The sequence below is a fragment of the Bufo gargarizans genome, chromosome 7 (assembly GCF_014858855.1).
Source record: "Bufo gargarizans isolate SCDJY-AF-19 chromosome 7, ASM1485885v1, whole genome shotgun sequence".
Classification (NCBI taxonomy): domain Eukaryota; kingdom Metazoa; phylum Chordata; class Amphibia; order Anura; family Bufonidae; genus Bufo; species Bufo gargarizans.
Window position 1 is genome coordinate 96,737,209 of NC_058086.1, and position 25,049 is coordinate 96,762,257.

A 25,049-nucleotide genomic window follows, 5' to 3' on the forward strand; every position below is an offset into this window, starting at 1 on the left:
GTAGATGAGTCCAGGCACACGGAGTGTGAATCAGCACAATGGAGTAATTCATCCACATATTGTAAGAGTTCCACCTCTGGGTGATCTGTTTGCCATGGTTGTAAGATGGATGCCATTGCTTTGCTAAAGCAGGAAGGACTATTTTGAGCTCCTTGAGGCAAAACCGTCCAGGTGTATTGTTTTCCATCATGTGTAAAAGCAAAGAGAAATTGGGAGTCGTCATGCAATGGGACAGAGAAAAAGGCATGTATCTGGAGGGTGATAGCATCTCTCTGGGAAATGGAGAGAGGGTATTGTGCTTTGTATGGTAGTAAGTTGGGATTCTTCAAGGTTACAGTGACTGGCGGGACCTTGAGATGCCCAATGTCCTGGGGACCTTTGGTCCAAAGGGTATCAGGGATGAGGTGCAAAATGCTTTGCAACGTATCCCCTCGTTCGGGTGATTCAGAGGGCTGGGCTGTTAATGCCATCAGGAGGCAGACTTCTTCAGGACACAGTGCTGTACCTAGGACAACAGTACCATTTTCTTTGAATTGGATGTTGGCCCGGATTTTCTGAAGAAAATCTGAGCCTAATAAATTAAAAGGGCATGTCTGGCTTACAACAAATTGTGACATTACTCCAGTGGATAGATGCAACTGTGGAGATTGGCCTTGGGACTTAGTGGAGGGAGTAATCAAGAGAGGCTTTGTAACAGGGCTGTGCTGGGTGACCCCTTCTAAACCACAGCAGGGTAAATGTATATCTGTGAGCCAGGAAGGGAGTATGGTGGTCTCGCATAACACACTGCGGGCTGCACCAGTGTCTACAAGGAATGAGAGTTCCTTCCCTGCCACATTGAGGGTGATTCGAGGGGTGGGGCCAGCAGGAGGGGCAGAGACTGCCATACACGGGGTGTCCCCTCCCAGCAACACTGGTTTGCCAATGTCCTATTGGGACTGAGCTGGCCATGAAGGAGGAGTTCCTCTTTGGCTCTGGTCTGCTGGCCACAGATGTCTGGAACGGCATTTTCTCTTTATGTGCCTTGGCTTGCCGCACCCATAACAGACACGGGGCGGGGGCCTTTCCTCTCTTTCTTCCCCCGTCATGACAGCCATAACTGCTGTGCGGGTTTTCTTGGTACTGCTCTCCAGCCCTTTCGCAACTTGTTCTAAAACTTCTAAAGTTAATGATTTCCATTCTGGGCGGCAGGTAACAAGAGCTTTGTTCAGGTCTGGCCTAAGGCCATCTACAAATGACCGAGCCAGAAGTCTCAGGTGCACAGGTTCATTTGGACTGAATTCCCATATCTTTATAACTTTGTTTAACTCTTTGAACAAACTTTTCTACTGACTCTGCTTTATCCTGCACCATATATTGCAGGGTGGTGGATTGCTCTGCTAATCTGTCTTTTGCCCATTTGTACAATTGTTGAATGAATTCGCCGCCAGATTCTGGACCTCGAGTGTCAAAGTTCGCTCCAGGAAGCTCTGGTTGGCGTATATGATCCATTATAAGTGAAGAAAATTCACCAGTCTTATTTTGTACAATACTTTGCAAGTCTAACCAAGTACACCCGTATGTTTGATATACTTGTGACAATTTTCTGTAAAAGGGCATAGGGTGAGTATCTGGGTCAGGCATGAGGTTCACTATGGTGAACAACTGCTGGGGGGGTGAAGGACACATGCTTAGGTGGCCCGACTGGGCGGGTGTTTAAAAATACCTCCTTTAGGACTTTAAGATTTCCTTGTCCTAAGTTATGGATTTCTCTTTGCAACTGTATAATTTGGTTTTGAAAAGAGTCATTCGCTGCTCTTGCGCCCTGGCTACCTGGGGAAATATCAGAGAAGGGTCTAAGAGGCGGCATCATCCTACGTACCGGAGTTTGTCCTGCGTCAGTTGCATTAGCGGCATAGTCCACTGTCTGCTGTGACTCTTCCCCTGCATATTCTTTATGTTCCTCACCAGCCTCCTCTTCCTGATCTGTGCCACTTATTCCTGTCATTATATGAGCAGGTATTATGGGTTGACTGGGTGGCATGTAGGTGCCGTCAGGATTTACAATGGGGAATATAGTAGTGACTTGAGGCATGACAGAAGGAGCAGGTTTTGGGGATATTTCAAGTCCGGCCTTGGGCGTTGGCTGAGGACAAGATGGCGCCGTTGCCGGGACTGGTGAGATGTGCTGGGGAACTAAAAGAGTGTGGTCATGTGGGTGTGGAGCACCGCAGGCTAAGCACGTATCACGGGAGGTGGGGTTCTGCTGACCACACTGTGTACAAATCCAACTTCCCCTTTTTTCTCTCAGCGGTGCCATTATAGGGCGGTGGCTGTTCTCGCACTAAGACTGGGCCAGGCTGATAGTAATGGCGTCCTGACTTTTTATCAAACATTGCATCTCCTTTTGTCTGTTCAAATTCTTTGCTACATTCTTTGCTAACTGTATCTATCAACTTATCATCGTTCAATTTGCCTCTATTTTCAGTCAACAATGTCTGCCATGTAGCGGAACACAATATACCTCCTTTTGCAATATCATAACTCTTTTCTAACTTGCTCATTCCTTTAACATAACTTTTTCCTCTCCGGTCTGCCACGTACTGTTCAGGTGAACAATAGCCCTTCGGGACACTATTTTGGTTACAACACGTTCTGGAGCCTTCACTTATGGTCTCTGATAGTTGGATTAGCACAGACACTGACAAACAAACACCTTGAGCTTGAGATTAACACACACTGGGTTATCAGCAAGCAGTCTCCTTCCCTTCTACTATTTCTTGGGGTCAGACACCAGGGTTACCCCTCAATGTAGGCACTTTGGGAGACTTCCTTCTATTGTTTTTTCAGTCTATGCCTCTCCTCTCAGAGAAACCAACCATACACATAAAAATAATAAAACGCAGTACATCAAGCTTTATCAATACAATGGGGTTCTTACTCTCATTCCCCTGAGGATGCCTCACTGTCGGTGCACCCCTCCCTAGAACGAATATGGATAGACTATAGGCCAAGGGACACAGAATAGGTAAGATGAATATATTTTCTCACCTCTTATTATGGGCCGCGGTCCCGGTGTCCGTTGGCTTGTCTCTCCTGGTCCAGTCTCTTGGGGTACGCCAGCAGGAGGTCCAATCCTTTGGGCCCCACGTTGGGCGCCAGCTGATAAGGTTCTGGTTCTGCTCCGAATGGTTGATGTACTGCTCCGAATGGTATCAAAAAGTAGGCATACGTACGCTGAGAGAAATCACACACAGACTGTCGAAGAGAAGTCAATGCTAGATGTTCCGTTTATTAGCTGCGTTACATGGGTTTTATAGCAGAAAAGGGGAACTTTATGACTCAGCTAATTGATCTCATTGTCACATTACTAAAGTCCAATGGGCACGTATCACATCATATTTAGCAAAAGTCAGCAATATCATAAAGTGATTAGTAAGGGATTAGTAAGGGAGTTGGCTGCTGCTTCAGGGGCCATTTTGTCAAGCAGACTGTTAGTTATCATACAAGCATACAAGTATACACTTAATATATATGATTCCACAACAATATTAGGTATCACCGCGTCCATAAGAACCTGCTCTATAAAAATACCCCATGACATAACCCCTCAGATGACCACTGTCAAAAAATAAAAACAAAAACTGTCAAAACAGCAATTTTTCGGCCAATTTTCAATTTTAATCTGTTTTTTTTTTCCAGTAACAAAGCAAGAGTTAAACAATCAAACAAAACTTAATATTTATTACCCCCCTGATTCTGCGGTTTACAGAAACACCACATATGCGGTCGTAAACTGCTGTATGACCAAATGGCAGGGGGCGCAGAAGGAAAGGAACGCAGTATGGTTTCTGGAAGGCAGATTTTGATGGCTTTTTTTTTGGGCACCATTTCCCATTTGAAGCCCCCCTGATGCACCCCTAGAGTAGGAGCTCCACAAAAGTGACCCCATCTAAGAAACTACACCCCTCAAGGTATTCAAAACTGATTTTTAAAAAACTTGATTAACTCTAAGTGTTCCTCAACAGTTTATGGCAAATGGAGATGATATTTCAGAATTTCTATTTTTGGTAACCTTGCCTCACAGAAATAGAATATAGGTAAACCAAAAATCATATGTACCCTAAAAATAGTCTCAACAAAACTGCCACCTCATCCCGTAGTTTCCAAAATGGGGTCACTTTTATGGAGTTTCTACTCTAGGGGTGCTTCAGGGGGGATTCAAATAGGACATGGTGTAAATTAACCAGTACAGCAAAATCTGCCTTCCAAAAACCATACGGCACACCTTTCCCTCTATGCCCTGTGTGCCCGTACAGTAGTTTACGGCCACATATGGGGTGTTTCTGCAAACTACAGAATCGGGGCAATAAATATAGCATTTTGTTTGGCTGTTAACCCTTGCTTTGTTACTGGAAAAAATGGATTAAAATGGATTCTCAAATTTCATCTCCATTTGCCAATAACTCTTGTGCAACACCTAAAGGGTTAGCAAAGTTTGTAAAATCAGTTTTGAATACCTTGAATGGTGTAGTTTCTTAGATGGGGGTCATTTGTGGGTGGTTTCTATTATGTAAGCCTGAACTGGTCCCTAAAAATTGGGTTTTTTGAAAATTTCTGAAAAATTTCAAGATTTGCTTCTAAACTTCTAAGCCTTGTAATGTCCCCAAAAAACAAAAATGTAATTCCAAAAATGATCCAAACATGAAGTAGACAAATGGGGATTGTAACGTAATAACTTTTTGTAACGTAATAACTTTTTGTAGATATTACTATGTATTATAGAAGTAGAGAAATTGAAACTTTGGCATTTGGTATTTTTTCCAATATTTTGGTAAATTTGGTATTTTTTTTATAAATAAAAATGATTTATTTATTTTTACTTCATTTTACCAGTGTCATGAAGTTCAATAGGTGACAAAAAAACTGTCTCAGAATGGCCTGGATAAGTCAAAGCGTTTTAAAGGGAATCTGTCACCTGCTTTTACCATTTTAAGCTGTCACCATCACTTTGTTCACTAAAGTACCTTATTTCCAGCAGTCTTCTTTTTACTTTATTTCGTTTTGTCCTTTTGATATAAAAGTGCTTTTTATGATATGCTAATGAGGCTCCAAGGTGCCCAGAGGGGCGTTATTTTTTTCCTTCTCCGGTGCCCAGTGACTCCCCCCTGCAGTGCCTAAGCACGCCTCCTGATCCTCAAATAACCTCCCACAGCCCCAGCAAACGGTTCCGCCCCCTTCCCACGTCATAATCTACCTTCTAGAAATGCCCCATCCTTCTTCCTGTCGGCGGCCAGAAAACTCGCGCAGGCCCTGAGAGGTTGCTGATCGCGCAGGCGCAAGGCGGTACTGCGCCTGCGCAAGTTTTTGGGCCGCCGACAGGAAGAAGGACGGGGCGTTTCTAGAAGGTAGACTACGACATGGGGAGGGGGCGGAACCGTTTGCCGGGGCTGTGGGAGGTTATTTGAGGATCAGGAGGCGTTCTTGGGCACTGCAGGGGGGAGTCACTGGGCACCGGAGAAGGAGAAAAAAAAACGCCCCTCTGGGCACCTTGGAGCCTCATTAGCATATCATAAAAAGCACTTTTATATCAAAAGAACTAAATAAAGTAAAAAGACTGCTGGAAATAAGGTACTTTAGTGAACATAGCGATGGTGACAGCTTAAAATGATAAAAGCAGGTGACAGATTCCCTTTAAAGTTATCACTCCACATAAATTGACGCTTGTCAGATTTGCAAAAAATGTCCTGGTCCTTAAGGTGAAAATGAGCCCGGTCCCTAAGGGGTTAAAGAGCTCAGTTCAGTCATTGCTGTGCCCCTGTTTAATATTAGATTCTCTAGGTACTGGTAGAGTGCGCAAGGTAAATGTGGTGCCCATATTCAAAAAGGGATCTAGGTCCTCCACAGGTAATTATAGACCAATTGGTTTTACTTCTGTTGGGGGAAAATTGTTTCAAGGACTCTTCACATTGACTCGCAGGGGAGGGATGTAATATTGGGCAAGAGTGTTCCTGTGATGGTGTGTGTGACAGAAAGCAAGGCTCTGGAGGTTGGGCATGTGACTGACCAGTGCCCTGGTGCCTCATAAGCCACAACTGTGGTGAAAGCCTGCGGCAGTCGCTATGTGCCAAGCCGGGAGGTGTTGAGACACCGGGACTAGAGACTGTGCGGAAAATGTGTGAAATTGTGGTAAATGGCAGTCCAGCCAAAGCTTTGTTGGATACATGGAGCCATGTAAGCCTGGTACATGCTAGTTTGGTAGCTGGGGGATAGACATACATGGGGATACAAAGTCTATCCTGTGGTTCTCACAGAGTGTTAGAGTCCTGTAGGAACTGCGACTTATGAACTTGGTGTTGCAAATAGGCTCATGCATGACGTAATGTTGGGCTGTGACTTCCCCTTGTTCTGGGAGTTGTGGGGAAGAGGAGACACTTCTGAAGCAAGTGACGAAGCTCCTGCAAAACCTGTATCTGTCTCTTTAAATTATGGTGTAAGGGAAATGCACATTGAAAACAATGGTTTAGGTGAAATTACCATTTAAAACAATGGTAAAAATGAAGTTAATTGAAATGCATAAATAAAATGTGGGTTCAAGTGAAATATATGATGATGATGAGGACACCCTCTTTCCATTGCAGGTTTGTGATCAGGAATATTTCTCCCCTTGTGGGTGAAAATGTATGTGATTTGGAAATACTGATTGATAAGCGTACAGCTAAGGGAACCCACTGTGATAAATGTGCAGGAAAGTGTGGCAGTGATAGAAGGTGTACCACACAAACCAGATGCAGATAAATACAGTGTTCTATGGGTTATATGCTCATGTACAGTGTTGACGAAGGGAATGTGACATACTAGGTGAACCAGGTCAATGAAGTATTGCCTGGTATGACGTGAACCGGATTGAGTACATGAAGGACCGGGAATCATTGATGGCCACACATAGTGAGATTGAGAATGTGTCGCAACCAATTCCCACTGAGAAAGTTCAAGAGGCTGTTCACGGCCTGAAGTCTGCTCTGGGTAAACAGCCAGTGAGGTATCTGAACAGAAGGCTGGCTCCCATAGAGAAGAGTTACAGTATGTTTGGCTATGGAGTGGATATACTGGTTGTGGGGTACAAAACTTTTTTTGGGTGAACAGAGCTCTGATAGCCAAGGACAACATCTGCATGAAGTTTGTATGTTCTCCCCATATTTGCATGGGTTTGCCTCCGTGTACTCCTGTTTACTCCCACACTTCATAGACACACTGATAGGGACCTTAGATTGTGAGCCCCATTGGGGACAGTTGGTTGCTAATGTCTGTAAAGCGCTGCGGAATATAGAAGCCATCAGAGGCTCTGTGTGGTTCCAGCCAGGAGGGCTGGGTGGCCACAAGGCTGAGGAAGCCTGAGTTGGGAGGGACTCAGCAGTGCCTGAATAGGAGAGGTGTCGCACGTTAACAGTCGGGAGGACTGCTGGACTATATCCCCCCAAGGTATTGCGTGGTTACCATCAGGAGGACTGGTGGACCGAGACCACAATGGGTTATACTGGTCACAGCTAGGAGTCTGTCTGACCGAAGCCGAATACCACAGTGTGAACACTGAGCTAGAGGTGAGTTAGGGATACCTTTGTATAGTGAGTGCCTAGCCGGCAAGGGTTTATTGTTTTGTGTTGATGTAACACATTGTGAGGTGAAGCTGCAACTTCATGGTGCTGAGTGATGCCAAACTTGGAAGTGTGATATGCTGTGTGACAAATAAAGCACTGTTTGTGCTTGAAAACCCCCTTTGTGACGGGAAGTCTGTCATTGCTGACCCCTGTGAGAGAATGATCCCTTACAAGAGTCTTAGTTATGAAGAAAGATTAAAAGAATTAAATGTACTTTGTCTTGAGAAGAGATGTCTAAGGGGAGCCATGATTAACCTATACAAATATAAATGGGCCATACAAACAATATGATGAAAAGTTAGTCCATGTAAAATGCCCTTAAAAGACAAGGGGGCACTGGCACTAGAGACGAAAAAGTTGTCTCCAAAGGTCAAAGTTTTTTTTTTGTTGTTTGTATGTATATATTCATGAGGAAAACTTTAGAGATTGTTGTCAATTGCCCCCCACAGCACTACAACTGCATGTAAAGAAAGGGCCAGAACAGAACTATACATTTATTTTATTTTTGCCTAAAACATGCTCATCCTAATATATAAAATGAGAATGCTTGGGCTGGGAGAAAATGTGTGTATGTGGGTAAGTAACTGGCTCAGTTACCGAAAACAGGGTGTGTTTATTAACAGCGCATACTCAGATTGTGTCAGTCATTAGTGGGGTACCACAGGGATCAGTATTTGGGGTACCACAGGGATCTTCAATTTTTCTAATAATGATCTTGTAGAAGGCTTGCACAGTAAAAAAAAAATTTTTGCAGATGATGCTAAACTGTGTAAAGTAATTAACACTGGTGGCATGGGCGGAGAAGTGGCGGATGAGGCTTAACACTGACAAATGAAAGGTTATGCACATGGGAAGGAATAATGCAAGTCACCTATAAATACTAAATGGTAAGACACTGGGTAACATTGACATGGAAAAGGACTTAGTAATTTTAGTGGACAGCAAACTAAACTGTAAAAACCAGTTTTAGGCAGCTGCCAATAAGATAATGGGTTGCATCATAAAGGGGCATAGATGCACGTGATCAGAACACAGTCCTGCCACTTTAGAAATCACTAATCAGACTATACGTGGAGTACTGTGTACAATTCTGGGCTCCTATGAATACAGACATAGTAGAGCTGGAGAAGGTTCAGAGGAGGGCATCTAAATTAATAACTGGAATGGGTGGACTATAGTACCCGGAAAGATTATCAAAGTTATTTAGTTTTGGAAAAATAGACGACTGTGGGGAGATCTAATAGCCATGTATAAATATGTCAGGGGGCAGTACAGAGATCTCTCCTATCATTCATTTCTATACAGGGCTATGACTGTTACGAGGGTGCATCCTCTGCATTTGGAGGAAATAAGGTTTCTACACAAACATAGAAGAGGATTCTTTACTGTAAGAGCAGTGAGAATATGGAACTCTCTGCCTGAGGAGGTGGTAATAATATTACAGGTTGTAGTTAGGCCTCATGCACACGACCGTTGTTCTGGTCCGCATCAGAGCCTCAGTTTTTGCGGCTCGGGTGTGGACCCATTCACTTTAATGGGGCTGCAAAAGATGCGGACAGACCTGTTCCGTTCCGCAAATTGCAGAAAGCACACGGACGGCTTCTGTACTTTGCGGATCGCAAAAAAAAAAACGGAACGGTCGTGTGCATAAGGCCTTATTAGATTTCTTGAGAGGTCGTTGATCCAGGGAGTATTCTAGCTGCCTGTTTGGAATCAGGATTATTTTTTTTCCCTTTAGGCTAAATGCACACGATCAGGATTGCGTGCGGATTTTCCATGCAGATTTGTGTGCGGAAAATCCGCACCATAGGTCATGTATTGTATGAGAATTTGAAATTCTCAATGCACACGATGCAAATTTTTTCCACGCAGATTTTGACCTGCGGTGCGGATTTTAAAATTCGCAACATGTCAATTTATTTTTTTCCTGACCAGATTTTCTTCATTCACTTAGTAAAATCTGTATGCAGAAAATCTGCACCAATTGATGTGGATTGACCACACTGATTGCGAACACCTGCGGATTTCAGTGTGTTTTCTCCGCACATGAATCCTGAACATGTGCATGTACCCTTAAAATGAGGATGCTTGGCTTTTAACTCACAGCGTTTTTTTTGTTTTTTTTTGCTTTCCCTTGGATCAACATGCAGGAAAACAGGCTGACCTGGATGGACAGATGTCTTTTATGTTTCAGCCTTACAAATATATTACTATCTTATGAATATATTGCTGACCATCTGATTTACAGGATTTATTCAGAGTTAGAGCACATAATGAATAGATTAAAATTGAGAGGCTATTGACATGCACATTTGAATAGGGCATATATCATTGCAAAGGTCAAATCAAGGGAGGACTTGGGAAAAAAAAAATCTAATAATAATACTAGTGGAACTAAACAAGTACCAGCTACTGTATATAGTAGTGCAGATTATGATATAATAATAAATACCTTCCAATACTGTATGGTGATAATACAATGTGGAGGATCTTGGAAAAAGGTGTTGTGACGAAACCAACCTCGCCACGGTGTTTTGGAGATGGGCTGGTTGCCAGCCTCCTGCCTCAGGATTATGGCCCATACTAACTTTAAAGAAGACAGGCCGGCCGCACAGCTTAAATCTGTCTTTGGAATTGTGTTTTGTTATGTGAGGGTACCCAGATGGCTAGTTTAATTGTATTCGTTTGGTCTGAGTGCCATTCGCCTAATGATATGCACTCAGACTTGAGCTATCTGGGAATATGTTAAATGTCTGTGGTTGCTGGGAGGGTGTGACATTGTGTGTTTAAATGGTGATGTCTGTCCTGTTGTCTCCACATGTGTATTGGCGATCTCCCCTTTGTCCTGAGAGATAATTGGATTATTCCTCGGTTGTCTCTGGGGCAGAGAGGAGGAAACCATGATGCATTGTGGGGATGTGTTGTATCTGTTCGGTGTGTCGCAGTCTCCATTCTGGTCCCCTGGGGGCGTGTCCACCAGATGGGGACCTGCATAAATACGTGCGGGTAGCCCTCAATAAAGTGTTCCTGTTTTATCCTTCATCATGTTGAGACTGGTGTTTGGATAACTGATCAAACTGGGGGATTGCTATACGCTGACGATTTGCTATACTCCCCTGGCATAACTACTAGCTCTTGTAAGAGCTTTTCCTGCTCTCTGGCGGTAGGAGAGGTTCACCCACTGGAGCCTGGAGCCTTGTCGTAGGTCCAGCGTGGGTGGAGGACGGTGAGACCCCAACCAAGCTGCGGCGGTTCGTGGGGTCTGCAGGGCGTATGGTGTCAAGTGGAGTGCTTGGAGTCCTCGGAAAGCACTAGGAGCATCTATCGACGGAGGTACCCGGTCGGGGTGCTAGGAGATCCGTTACATTGGTGGCAAGCAGTGGGATGGCGTCCTAGTGTGAGGAGAAGCAGCTCGGAGACACCGTTCATGGAGTATATTGAGGGCAATGCTAGTATCCGTACAGCGCCCCTGGCTACAGCAGGATGGAATCGGCTAGTCTTCGAATAGCGTTCCACTACGAGGAGGATGATGACCCGGACTGGAGGGATGCAGTCCGAAAAGGCGTCTGGCACGAGGCCCTGGAAGATGTACAGCGTCGGCGGGGCGAGTGTCTCCCCAGTGAGGAGCAGCAGTTGCAGATGCGAGTCGCCCTGCGAATGCCCCTTCTGGGAGAGGAGCCCCTGAATGAGTGGGTGACAGAACTGGAGAGCCTGGTATGGAAGGAGCTTTGGCTAGATGACGCCTACCAGGCACTCTGGTGGTATGTGATTCGGCACTCTCCCTGGATGGCTGAGCATGACAGACCCGAGGGTGAGGATTATGGTGGCCCTGGCCCGTTGTTTGAGGCCTTCGCAGAACCGGAGTTCGGAGATGCTGGAGGGTCCCGGTTCTGGGATATCTATGACTACAGAGAGGCTATGCATGATTGGGCTACAGCGAGAGAGGTGAGACAAGACCTGGCATCTCTAGTGACAAAGGAGTGGGAGCTGGAGCAGGACTACCAATACTTCTTCAGCTCAATTCGGTCCCAATATACCTACAACCCTACAGCTGGGAAGACCCGACTGAAGTATCCCCTGCTTCAGTACCAGCTACAGAGGTAGGGGTCCTCATAGACTGGTCCTGTGAGGAACCACAACAGGCAGGTGGAGACGGGACCGAGGGCTCTCCACCGGGATGCTGGCCCAAACCCTCAGCAGCAGCCGGAGTTGCCAGGTGTGGACGCAGGTGATCCTGACTCACAAATGTTGAGGGACCTCACAGATTGGTCCTGGAAGGACCCACAGATGGCAGGTGGAGATGGGACCGAGGTCTCTCTACTGGCCCTACAGGGATGCTGGGCCGCCTGCCCAGATCTCCAGCGGCAGTGCATATCGCAGGGAGAGGGGACAACCGGTCTCTCTCCCCAGCGGAAACCTGAGTTCCAGGGGGAGGAGATGCGGGGTCCCTCTGCCTTACAGCAACCAGAGTCCTGGGGACGAGAGGCTACCGGCCTCACCTTCCACCAGCAGCCGGAGATACCGGGAAAAGGGGAACACAAGCCCCTCTGCATGGGCGCAGATGAGACCGCGGGCTCGGTGCCAGTCCTACAGGGATGCTGGACAGTCGGTCCAGATCCCCATCCATCTCCGCAGGGATACCAGGAGGAGGAGGTAAGCGAGCCCTCCCCTTCCCAGCTACTTCCCAACAGAGTTCTGGGGGCAGGGGATGAGCCTGCGCTACCCACTGATTTCTTCCCAGCGGAAGAGCTGGCATCAGGGCAGAGCGCAGTCGGCCTCTGCCCTCCTCTATCCTCTTCTCCAGAGCCGGACATCCCACAGGCTACCCCAGCAGAAGTGCTGGCATCTGGGCAGAGTGCAGTCGGCCTCTGCCCTCCCCTATCCTCTTCTCCAGAGCCGGACTCCCCACCGGCTACCCCAGCGGAAGAGCTGGCATCTGGGCAGAGCGCAGTCGGCCTCTGCCCACCAAGTACCTACAGCTCCAAGCTGGAGAACCACAAGGCAGCAAGGAGTCGCAGATGCCCACTCAACAGCTGGGGACATACAGAACAGAGCCAGGCCCCAAAATTCAACAGGTCCAGTATGGGGTTGTGGTTAGACTGCCAGACTAACTCAGGTACTGACCGTGAGGTCAGGTATCTGGTTAGTCTCCCCTGGAAGGGGGAGATGTGTGACGAAACCAACCTCGCCACAGTGTTTTGGAGGGGGCTGGTTGCCAGCCTCCTGCCTCAGGATTATGGCCCATACTAACTTTAAAGAAGACAGGCCAGCCGCACAGCTTAAATCTGTCTTTGGAATTGTATTTTGTTATGTGAGGGTACCCAGATGGCTAGTTTAATTGTATTCGTGTGGTCTGAGTGCCATTCGCCTAATGATATGCACTCAGATTTGAGCTATCTGGGAATATGTTAAATGTCTGTGGTTGCTGGCAGGGTGTGACATTGTGTTTTTAAATGGTGATGTCTGTCCTGTTGTCTCCACATGTGTATTGGCGATCTCCCCTTTGTCCTGAGAGATAATTGGATTATTCCTCAGTTGTCTCTGGGGCAGAGAGGAAGAAACCATGATGCATTGTGGGGATGTGTTGTATCTGTTCGGTGTGTCGCAGTCTCCATTCTGGTCCACTGGGGGCGTGTCCACCAGATGGGGACCTGCATAAATACTCTGGTGCTGTCCGGATCATTTGCTCCGTTCTGAGGCCCCGCCTAAAATATAGCATATAACATTTCTACAAATTGCAGAAAGCACACGGGCCGCTTCCGTTTTTTTGCGGCAAAAAACGGCACAGTCGTGTGCATGAGGCCATAGTGAAAGCATTATTGTCACGGCTGAGGATGGGGAAAACCCTCAGCCGTGTGATGCCATGAGATGTTAGTCGCTGCTCGGCCAGGACAACAGAATAAGGGAGTAGGTCACCTTCTAACGCATCCCTAATCTGACCCTAACTCCTAGCTGCATGAGCCGACCTTGAAGGTAGGAGGGCCCATGCTCGGGAACCTCGGATCCCTACTCACCCTCCGCCGATCCCTGAACTAGGAGCTGGGTAGACCACCTGTTCCTCCTGGATGCGGAGAAACAGGAGTCTAAACTGGCCGAGCTGCAATGGGATATAACCATAAACAGACTATGGATATGGCAGGAGAGTGAAAGACGTCCACCTCTACCTGCCACAGACACACTGACTGGATCCCTGGACACAAGTGCTGGCTGTCCACACACAAACATAAAAGGACACAGCACACATAAACACACAGGGACCCAGAACCATAGCTGCAATAATAACAGACACCACATAGACATAAACTTAACATCACATAAACATATTGTATCACAATTTATGACCACAAGGGTGGCCCTCACTGGCAGATGGTATATGGGACCAGGAGAGTGCCTCCAGCTTACTGAGGTTAAATAGCCCATGTAGCCACACCCACGCAGACACACCCAGTGCTCACAGACTAGGAAGGGAATGAACCCTTCTCACACCAGGGAAGGGAAGACAGCAACTAAAAGGGGAATACACACAATAAACCTCGTGCACACCAGACAAGGACAGTGAACACATATAAACACATAAAAGGCACACCTAACAAAGACAGGTTGCCAGGTGCAACCGCATACCTATTGCAGCAAGCTGCCTAGCACCGCTCAGGCTGCTCTGCTGCCACATAAACAATGTTGCCAGCGGCAACCACAGGTGAGGCAACAAACTTTAGCCCTCATCTGTGATTGACAACAAAACCAAGACCGCAGGCAACTGCCTGCGGTTACAGGAGTCACGACCATGACCATGGTCGTGACACTCTCACCCCTCAAAGCCCCGCTCACAAAAAAAAAAAAAAAGGGAGAAACCAGAGAGGGACCCATACAAGGGCATAGGAGAAGGGGAATCAGTGTCAAAATATGCGCGTCTCCCAAGGACTGCTGCCGGCCCCTGGAGCAACACACAGGGACCAGGAGCCGACTGCCAGGCTCCGGAACAACACACCGGAGACCAGCAAAGAAACAGCCCGGGGAGAGCGCACTGACACTGCGTCCACTCTCCACTCACGTCCCCACTCCAGTCGCTGCCAGCAGACACTCCTAACCAGCATACAGCCGGACCACTAACGGAATGCTGCCAGCAGACGACCAGAGATAGGAACATGGGGATCACCAACACGGACACGGAAGGTAAGGTGGCGGGGAATATGCCACCAACCACGCTGTTAACGGTGATCCCCAAAAGGCTCTCCCTCCGGTGAACGCGCAAGCAGGCCAAAAGGAGATGGCACTGCATGCTGCACCCTCTTTCAAAGGTGTGCAACCACACACCAAACGAACTACAGTGAGGGAATAAAAAAAAAGGGGGACGCCAAAACAGGCAACGGTGAAGAAATGGCGGGGAAAAGCCACTCACCCCCATAACGCTCTCCCTCCGGAGAACGCGCATGCACCCCATCTGCAGATGGCGGTACATGCTGCACCCTCTTTCGAGGGAAGTACCACGTGAGGAGCCATTGTGGTCATACTCACGCAGACACACCCAGTGCTCACAGACTAGGAAGGGAATTAACCCTTCTCAACACCAGGGAAGGGAAGACAGCAACTAAAAGGGGAATACACACAATAAACCCTGTGCACACCAGACAAGGAAAGTGCACACATATAAACACATAAAAGGCACACCTAACAAAGACAGGTTGCCAGGTGCAACCGCATACCTATTGCAGCAAGCTGTCTAGGCTGCTCTGCTGCCACATAAACAATGTTGCCTCACCAGCGGCAACCACAGGTGAGGCAACAAACTTTAGCCCTCACCTGTGCTTGACAACAAAACCAAGACCGCAGGCAACTGCATGCGGTTACAGGAGTCACGACCATGACCATGGTCGTGACAATTATACAATATGTGTAAGTCAATATGTAGCGCGTGCTATAAAAGCAGGAACACAATTTATCTGCGGCATCAAAACATTTGTTTTCAGGAGCCTGGAGGTAATGTGTATTATATGACGGTCTCATGGTTGGAAAAAAGGAGGACATTGGCAGTATAAACTAAGGGCTAGAGAAATATTTTGGATACAAGATTCCCTGCAAGGACAAATAAACAAATGGATTTCATGTATTTTTATTGAGTGAATGACCACATTGATCTGTTATTTGAGATGCCTTAGATATGTTGGTTATATATAATGTGAATTGGTGCCTATTGGACAGCTGTGAAGTAAGCATGCATAGATAATGTGAGAAGGTACTTCTGAATACCAGGGCAGCTTTAAAGTAAGGTGTTTTTAATGTATTCACAATAAAGGATTATTATTTGTAGTCCCACTGGGGCTTATTTGTAGGCCCCAGCTACCATTGCAACGCATCTGGACCCCAGGACTGTGTTCACAGGGGACCCAGTGGGAGCCCTCTCACTCCGTTTAACTACCTAGATGTCAGTCTCTATTGACCTTGACCTGGCTACAGTCAATGCTGGGCTTCCACAGTATTCTGGAGCTCTGTCTCAGTGCAACCTGTATACTGCGTTCAGTCCCTGCTATTCTCTCCAGGATTAATGGTGCAGGAATCAGTGGTTGAACAGACTACACAGGCGGCATGAACACAATGTTACTGACAAATGGATGAGCATCTCTCCCTCCTCCTGTTATGTGGCTGGCACCACAGTTCTACTAGCTTTAAGCAGGCGCTGAAAAACATGGCATGTGCCGGGTAGTCTGTGTGCCATGTATTGTCAGGGGGGACCGGATAGTAAGCTGTGCAATAGCGTAGCTTAGTATTGAAGTACTGACAATGCTGGTACTGAACAACAAGGCGCATCAATATTTTGATGCATGTGCAAACCCTGGTACATACCTTTGCATCCATTGACGCAGAGGTGGGCCGCAAGATCTTGTAGCCGCCAATTCGCTGACCAATTTTTGATACTTTCTTCCCACCCTGAGACCTGCTTTGTAACGTCTATCCTGTGTACCCCAATGACCTGGATAAAGCAGCTGGAGGCAGGCGGCGGGAAGCGGTGCGGGTGCCTGCGATTGTCTGTTCCTGGTACGGGCGGGCCGGCGGGCCGGCCTCCGTAAGTGCTGGGTTTTATCGACCGGCCGGCCCGCGCTGTATGTAGGAGGAAATAGAGACTGGAGAGGAGGTTGCAGCGCAGGAGCAGAAAGACGAGGGGCGGAGCTGGCATGTGTGACAGGGAAGTCTGCTCCGCCCCTCATCTCAGTCGTGAGAGGATCGCTGGAGCATCGGTACGGAAATGTTTGTGCAGGCAGCGTTATGCACATTTCCTTCCCTCCACTTTATTTTTAAAATGCTGAAAGACATCCCTAAGGAATGCCAGTGTGAATAAAGTGCCACCAATAATAATAAAGTGATGTGCCCTGCCAGAAAGACATCCCTAATGACCCCACTGTTAATAAAGTGCCCACTTCCTAATAAAGTGGGCACTTTATTAACAGTGGGGTCATTAGGGATGTCTTTCTGGCAGGGCACATCACTTTATTATTATGGGTGGCACTTTATTCACACTGGCATTCCTTAGGGATGTCTTTCAGCATTTTAAATATAAAGTGGGGGGAAGGAAATGTGCATAATGCCTATCTTGACAGCCCCCGCCACCCTCCTAATAAAGTGCCCCCCCTCCTAATAAAGTGAGCTCACTCCTAATAAAGTGCCCCCCCTCAATAAAGTGAGCTCACTCCTACCGTAATAAAGTGCCCCCCCTCCTAATAAAGTGCCCCCCTCCTAATAAAGTGCCCCCCCTCCTAATAAAGTGCCCCCCCTCCTAATAAAGTGCCCCCTCTTAATAAAGTGAGCTCACGCCTAATAAAGTGAGCTCACTCCTAATAAAGTGAGCTCACTCCTAATAAAGTGACCCCCCTTATTAAGGCATCATGCAGACATCCGTGGAGCACTGTCCATGATATCCCAGCTTGCCGTCCTGCTGAGTGCACGAAGCGCATGGCGTCATTGGTTGCTATGACGCTGTGCCCTTCGTGCACTCAGCAGGACGGGATTTCACGGACCATGCTCCATGGATGTCTGGATGACGCCTTAAAGTGTCATTGGATCCCCCCCTTTCCCAACAAGTACAGTACTGTATGTCAGCAGCATATTGCCCCATAACATTGTGTTAGTGGCAGATCCCCCCCCCCCATAATTGTAGTGCTAACAGTTCTTCCATTACTGTATTCTATTGCAGAAAATTACCGTAGTCTCCTGCTGCATATTGTACCGTACATTTCTGAGCAATGTCAAAGCAGAAAAGGCTTTCCTATAAAATTCCTTTTAAACTAGAGGTGATAAAATACGCCAAAGAGCATGGAAACAGGGCAGCGGAGAGACATTTTGGGCCGCCTCCAACTGAAAAGATGATTCGTGCATGGAGGAAACAAGAGGATCATTTGGAGAAAGTGGAGAAAAGTAAACACACTCTTCGTGGGTGTGCTGCAAAGTGGCCACAGCTAGACGTGGACATGAAAGAGTGGATCACATGTCACAGGAACAACGGCTTCTCAGTATCCACAAAAATGATCATCTATGAAGCCAAACGTCTTGCTGCAGAGAAAGGCATTGACTACTTCACTGGATCGGCATCATGGTGCTACAGATTCATGAGAAGATGTGGCCTTGCTATGCGTACCAAAACAAGAATAGCACAAAAAATGCCCAAAGAATATGAGTCAAAGATTCTTTCTTTTCATAAATTCGTCCTGGATTCAAGAAAGAAACATGGCTATGAAATAGGCCAGATTGGGAACATGGATGAAGTTCCGTTAACCTTCGATGTTCCATCGAATAGGACCGTCGATGTGAGAGGCGCAAAAACTATAACTGTGAAGACCTCAGGACACGAGAAAACGCATTATACGGTTGTCTTGTCCTGCTGCGCAGATGGCACCAAACTGCCACCAATGCTGATTTTTAAAAGGAAGACCATGCTAAAAGAGGTGATCCCACGAGGAGTGATTGTCCATGTTCACGACAAAGGGTGGATGGGCGAAAATGGCATGAAAGTATGGATCGAAAAGGTGTGGTCCAAACGCACTGGAGGACTTCTGAAGAAACCTGCCCTACTAGTGCTTGACCAGTTTCGGGCACATATCACCGAATCCACAAAAACGAGATTTAAGGAAGTGAACACCCATCTGGCGGTAATTCCTGGGGGGCTTACCAGCCAGCTACAACCTCTGGACGTTTCCATTAATAAGCCATTTAAAATGTTCATGAGGGAGGAATGGAACAAGTGGATGGCAGCTGGGAACCATGACCTGACTCCCACTGGACGGATGAAGAGGCCCACCATCACCCAAGTCTGTGAGTGGGTGAAAACATCATGGCAGGCAGTCAACGATGAAATCGTCGTCAGATCCTTTAAAAAGTGTGGCAGATCCTTTAAAAAGTATGGCACTGAGGACAATATGCTGTATGACGAATCTGAAGGCAGCGATACTAGTGATACTGAGCCACAGAGTGCGATTAACCTGGACAGTAGTGATGAGGAGTTTTTGGGGTTCCCTGATGAATAGAGGAGTACTGTACCTGGACATTTAAGTCGATAATGATGGTTATTAATGCTGCTGGTTACTACTGTTAATGTTTACATTGTTAAAATATTGGTCTGTTAATTTATAAAAAGTTTTGACACACCTTTTGTCCAAAATCTTTTTTTTTTCCTATTTTCACCCTCTAAAACCAGGTGCGTCTTATGGGCAGGTGCGTCTTATAGGGCGAAAAATACGGTAATTCTTGGTTGTGTACTTCGTTTTTTCCGTGAGTCCTCTGGCATGTTACTTGCGGCTCAGCTCTGTTCTGGGTTACCATGCTATTTTGGACTCTTTTTTTCTTTTCTCCTCCTCCTATTCAGGAACATACTGATTTACACCCTATGCCTCATCTCAATAAAGTGTCTTGCAACACTAGTCTCTTATTGTATTCCTTCCTGCACCTGCTTTTATTTGTGATAACGACCTTATAGTGGTGTTTGTTGGCAGTCTGACCAACGTCCCACAAGGACTTTTTAACATTCCTCGTATTACATGTAAGAAAAAATAAATAAACTAAATTCCTTTATTCCGCTATTATTTCCTTTCATTGGATGGCAAACATACCGGTAATCTCCTTTTATTATGGAGGTGCAGTTTTTTTGGTTTGATGTACAAAAGCCTGTTTACCTATTTTCTTTTTCTTTAGATCACCTCTCACTAACTGATTCCCGGTGGTTTTAACTTTTCAATAAATAAATCTAGGGTATTCTCTGAAAAAAATATTGGTTGTGCTATGTGAATGATTTTTTTTTTGTGGCTTAATAAGGCAGTAACATGCAGCTGGGTCATTTTGTATCCTATCTGAATAAATGTCATGATTTTGATTAAATTAGATATGGAAAAACATTCTGAAATTATGCATTATTTAGATATTATAGTGGATAGAGACAATGTCCAGCTGGCTACCACTTCGTTCTCCAAACCATCTGATAAAAATAATCTTCTGAGACGTAACCGTTTTCATGCCCCTCAAGTGTTCACAGGAATTCCTAAAGGACAGTTTACATGGGTAAGACGGATTTGTATAGCATCTCTTAGAATATCCCTTTTTGAATACTGGTTTCACATTTGCTAAGCATCAATCCTGTTGAACACACTCATTAGAGTTCTTAAATATCAGAAATAATAGTCTATTACATTACTTAATTCTCTATGGTATATGGGGGTGTATGCTTTATCGACTAAGTGATTTGTCTATTTTAACCTGAGTCAGACAGGCCACGTCTAAAGGGCTTCTGTCACCCCACTAAAGTCATATATTTTTTGGGGGGGCTATTTAAATTCCTTATTCTGCAATATATCAATATATAATGCTCTTACTCATTTTCGTTCAGCAATTTCTTAAAAAAACAGACTTTTATAATATGTAAATTACCTCTCTACCAGCAAGTAGGGCGGCTACTTGCTGGTTGCAGCCGCATCCTCCTTTCATAAAGATGCCCCCTCCTCATATTGATTGACAGGGCCAGCGAACGCGCTCGTCCTCTGGCTAGCCCTGTCTGCGTTCAAAATCTGGCGCCTGCGCCGTACCGGTCTTCAGTCAGCGCAGGCTCGCTCAGCCGCTCCTTCCTCAGTGCGCCTGAGCCGGGTGTAGATGTGATGTAGTAGCCAAAAAAATAATAATGACTTTAGTGGGGTGACAGAAGCCCTTTAATGGGGAGCTTATTTTGACACTCTGAATTTCATATGACAGTTCATTTTCCTCAGTGAATACAGTGGAGAAAAAATATTTAATAGCTTTGCTTTCTCCTGATCGCTCTCTACAGCTCATACCTCCTTACTCTGTGAAGGTACAACACTTTAAGGTTTAAACTTTTTACCAATTACAGTATATAATTGAGTATTTTAAGGTTAGATTTACTCTTTTTGGCAATGAATTTTTGTCTCCAACTTGTCTGTCTTTTTTACATATTCTATGTAAATGAGCAATATGGATTAAGGAGCGCCAAGTGAGCTATTAAGTGGCGGGTAGGAAAAAAAATTGGGGGGAGATGTGAGAAAAGGAAAGAATGAACGTGTTCCGAAACTGCGAAGGTTGCAAGTGTGTAGAAAACGGGATTGCTAATGAACCCAACAGCTTGTTGTTGAAAGCAAGGGGAAAGGGTTAGCGGAGGGCCGCCAAGGTGGGATCAAGCTTAATTAATGTTGTCGTAGATTCCACACTAGTTGGTAGGGGTAATTGTCATTGCTGTCATACAGTTCAAATTAAGGTTGAATGCAAGTGCTGCTCCATAATTAGCGACATTTTCAAAGAAGTAGAAATGGCAACTTGCAAAGAAAAGATTAAACTACACAATTATATGGATTGCAGCACCTCCAACGTAATATACATGCTACAGTGCCCAAGTGGGCTCCAATACATCGGCCACACAACCCAAAATTTGAAAGACCATATGAATTCACACCGTTCTAACATCACAAAAGAATATATGAAACACAGTATTTCTAGACACTTTTCACAAACACATTCAGGTGATGCTTCCCTTTTGAAACTAACCCCCATTGAATGGGTACCAAGATCCTTCCAGCACCTCTGTCATAAAGAGATGTACTGGATATTTCGCTTCAACTCCCTTCATCCGTTTGGTTTAAATGAAACCCTGGAACACAGTAACTACTAATCAATAACCCCTTAAGATTTTAGTCCCTATAATCTTTTACACATGTGGCATGTTTCTGGCCTCTCTATATGTGTATGTGTGTATCCATGTGTAGTTGTGTGCCCGTCTGTGCATATATATATATATAACGTGTATATGTGTATGCACATGCATGAATATATACCATCACTTTTTTTATATATGTTCTACATATATGTATGAGGATGTATGTGTCGGAGGGAAGAATTATTTTTTTATTTTGTTTTTTTGTATTTTTATTATATATACAGTGGGATGCGAAAGTTTGGGCAACCTTGTTAATCGTCATGATTTTCCTGTATAAATCATAAAAAATCATAAAAAATGTCAGTTAAATATATAGGAGACACACACAGTGATATTTGATAAATGAAATTAAGTTTATTGGATTTACAGAAAGTGTGCTATAATAGTTTAAACAAAATTAGGCAGGTGCATAAATTTGGGCACCACAAAAAAGAAATAAAATCAATATTTAATAGATCCTCCTTTTGCAGAAATTACAGCCTCTAAACGCTTCCTGTAGGTTCCAATGAGAGTCTGGATTCTGGTTGAAGGTATTTTGGACCATTGTTCTTTACAAAACATCTTTAGTTCATTCAGGTTTGATGGCTTCTGAGCATGGACAGCTCTCTTTAAGTCACACCACAGATTTTCAATTATATTCAGGTCTGAGGACTGAGATGGCCATTCCAGAACGTTGTACTTGTTCCTCTGCATAAATGCCTTAGTGGATTTTGAGCAGTGTTTAGGGTCGTTGTCTTCTTGAAAGATCCAGCCCCGGCGCAGCTTCAGCTTTGTCACTGATTCCTGGACATTGGTCTCCAGAATCTGCTGATACTGAGTGGAATCCATGCGTCCCTCAACTTTGACAAGATTCCCAGTCCCTGCACTGGCCCCACAGCATGATGGAACCACCAGCATATTTTACTGTAGGAAGCAGGTGTTTTTCTTGGAATGCTGTGTTATTTTTCCTCCATGCAGAACGCCTCTTGTTATGGCCAAATAACTCAATTTTAGATTCACCAGTCCACAGCACCTTATTCCAAAATGAAGCTGGCTTCTCCAAATGTGCTTTAGCCCACCTTTTTGTGCTGTGGGCGGAGAAAAGCCTTCCTCTGCATCCCTCTCGCATACAGCATCTCCTTGTGTAAAGTGTGCCGAATGGTTGAACGATGCACAGTGACTCCATCTGCAGCAAGATGATGTTGTAGGTCTTTGGTGCTGGTCTGTGGGTTGACTCTGACTGTTCTCCCCATTCCTCGCTTCTGTCTATTCAAGATTTTTCTTGGTCTGCCACTTCGAGCCTTAACTTGAACTGAGCCTGTGGTCTTCCAGTTCCTCAATATGTTCCTAACTGTGGAAACAGACAGCGGAAATCTCTGAGACAGCTTTCTGTATCCTTCCCCTAAACCATGATGGTGAACAATCTTTGTCTTCAGGTCATTTGAGAGTTGTTTTGAGACCCCCATGTTGCTACTCTTCAGAGAAAATTAAAAGAGGAGGGAAAATTACAATTGACCCCCTTAAATACTCTTTATCATAATTGGATTCACCTGTGTATGTAGGTCAGGGGTCACTGAGCTTACCAAGCCAATTTGAGTTCCAATAATTTGTTCTAAAGGTTTTGGAATCAATAAAATGACAACAGTGCCCAAATTTATGCACCTGCCTAATTTTGTTTAAACAATTATAGCGCACTTTCTGTAAATCCAATAAACTTAATTTCACTTCTCAAATATCACTGTGTGTGTCTCCTATATGATATATTTAACTGACATTTTTTATCGTAACAACCAACGATTTATACAGGAAAATCATGAGAATTAACAAGGTTGTCCAAACTTTTGCATCCCACTGTATATCCTTGTGTGTCCCATGTATATGGCTATATATTTATTTTAGTATTATTATCTAACCATCTATTAATCTATTTATCTATCCATATATTAACAATACCGCCCCATAAAGTCTACATAAGCTTTTTTATATTTATACACATATGTCCATATGCCTTTATATTTTATATTTCATTTTAATTAATTATATGTTCTGATGTGTTTTAGATATACTTAGAGAGATATATGTGGGTGTATATATTTATTCATGTCACTATTTATTCATGTAACTTTTTATTCATGCCATTATTTAATTTGATTACTTATTAATCTTATTAATCTATCCATATATGTATTAACAATACTGCCCCCTAAGTCCGTCCAATTAGCTTCTAACTTATATTCTTCACCGCTCGTGGAGCATTTAAGCATGATCTACCAACCAAACTGGAAGCGGACCTCTCGCGCCCTCTGTGCTCCATCGTGGAACGCACAGTAAGCGAACTTGAGCTCCATCCTGGAACGCATCCAGGAAATGCGCACCAGGGCCCGGAAATGTAGGCATGTGTTCCACTCTGGAACACATCAATAACAACTAAGGGCATCAGCATTCACCCCCCCCCCCCCAAAGAAAAGTAGCTCCACCCACTTCCGGTCCCCGCCAAAAACCACATCTAATAGGATTGCACCAAGGGGTATATATATGTGTGTATTTTTGGTATGTAACTATACTCTACTTTGCTCTTGATAAAGGGGACTCTACCCCAAAATGCGTTGAGCTTTTTAGATTAAATAAAGAAAGGATTTCTCCACTTTTGAAACCCTGGTTACTGTTCTTTGGGGACGTGGAAGCAAAGTCTGACCACCTGATAAGCACCTCGGCGGGGGAGGAGACGGTATAGGTGTTATGTGCTTATCCCTTCCTAGTGAAGTAAGTTTCTAACTGAGACTCCTTTTCCAACTTTTAATTGGATTTTAAGTTGTTATTATTATTTATTTTGTCTCCTGCATTCAACCTTAATTTGAACTGTATGACAGCAATGACAATTACCCCTACCAACTAGTGTGGAATCTACGACCACATTATTTAAGCTTGATCACACCTTGGCGCCCCTCCGCTGTTTTAGTGTTTAAATGCTTTCTTTTTGCTATTCATTGCTCCCTTTTCATTTCTGTTTATCCATGCTGTTTTTTTCTTGTTCCTCACTGTTTCATTTCCATATAGTATGTACCTCTCACAATTAGATTATGGGTCACCTTTAAAAATGTCCCATTTTGTGGCTGCATTCCTATTCCTGAGAACATTGTCCCAGTTAGTGAGGCTAACTGCCTCTCTTATCTGGTGGTATTTTTGTTTTAGATTGTTATTCTTTTGAACATCAGTTGTCCCTGGTTTAATATCAT

At 45.0% G+C, this 25,049-nt stretch overlaps 1 protein-coding gene across 4 annotated transcripts in view; it reads left to right on the forward strand.

Moving 5' to 3' along the window:
* The window catches only part of C7H1orf112 (chromosome 7 C1orf112 homolog), a 674,745-nt gene that overhangs the window by 505,831 nt on the left and 143,865 nt on the right, over window positions 1-25,049 (forward strand). The gene's annotated exons all lie outside the window — the stretch shown is intronic.